Below are 1,106 nucleotides of genomic sequence, written 5' to 3' on the forward strand. Positions count from 1 at the left end.
GAGGGAGGGAAATAGCGCAGGGGCAATTGAAATGGGGAAAATCAGGGTAACTACGGAGAGAGAGAGAGAGAGAGAGAGAGAGAGAGAGAGGAAAAGAGGGATCGATAACGAAAGAGATGGAATAATGGGATAGAGTATGATGAAGGAGGGGTTTGTAGAATGGGAGAAAGACAGAGGGAGGGAGACAGAATGAAAAGTTGGTATGATATATGGACATACTTACAGAAACGTTGAAAATCTATTAGATGTGGTGTTACGCGGTGGACAGGGTCACGACTCGCGCACCTCCTGCCTCACCACTGTGGGCCGTAACTCAGTCTACGGCGCCTATTTCTGGACACTGGGTATGCTGCAACTCAGTGCGGTGCCCCACCGTTTCTTTTCGGGGCACAAAGATGCGCCCTTCAGTACTTCTCTTTTCTCTTGGGGCACGCCGCCAGTGTAGGCAGTGGCCTGCCTGCGGCCACACCACCCTAAAAGCACCTGATCTCGCCTGAAGTTAAGCAGGGTCGGGCCTGGTTAGTACCTGGATGGGAAACTGCCTGGGAATACCAGGTGCTGTAGACTTTTTTGAATCTTAGAGGGACCTTAAAATGAGTTGCCTGCAGTCATGGTTAGAGGCTATTTTTTCGTGTTCATGCCTTCCAAAATTCTTCTGTCTGCTTCCCTGAATGCCTTGAGTACTGTTTTTCCTTCACCATTCCAAGATGGAGGTTTTCTAACCTTTTTCCTTTTTCTTCCTAAACCAAGATGGTGGTTCTCCTTTTCCTGTTGCGTCACTTCCTTGCTGTCCTTGTGTATAGAAGTGGGTGGAATTCTCATTTTTCTTGTGTTGCAACCCTCTTTGCTCCTGTTGGTGTCTCTTCACTTCTGTTGGTGTCTGTTTTCTCCTGTTGATATCTATTCGCTTCTGTTGGTGACACTTTGCTACAGTTTGGTACTTCGTTCCTGTGGGTTCCTTCTTCTGCAATTCTCCTCTTCTTCCCAGGTCTGTTGTCGCCTTGCTGACTATCCTCCTTGGTGTGTCCTGTCACCTGGATTCTGGAGTCACTGCTTCAATCAGAGTTTTTGCCTTCTGTTTTTTTTCATCTTGGAGACTCCTTCGG

The 1,106-nt window shown here is 47.8% G+C and overlaps 1 pseudogene; it reads left to right on the forward strand.

Annotated features, from left to right (window-relative positions):
* The first annotated feature begins 455 nt into the window (after positions 1 to 455).
* Positions 456 to 567, forward strand: LOC146797927 (5S ribosomal RNA; annotated as a pseudogene).
* Positions 568 to 1,106: the final 539 nt, after the last annotated feature.

Source organism: Triturus cristatus, chromosome 9 (assembly GCF_964204655.1).
Source record: "Triturus cristatus chromosome 9, aTriCri1.1, whole genome shotgun sequence".
Lineage (NCBI taxonomy): Eukaryota > Metazoa > Chordata > Amphibia > Caudata > Salamandridae > Triturus > Triturus cristatus.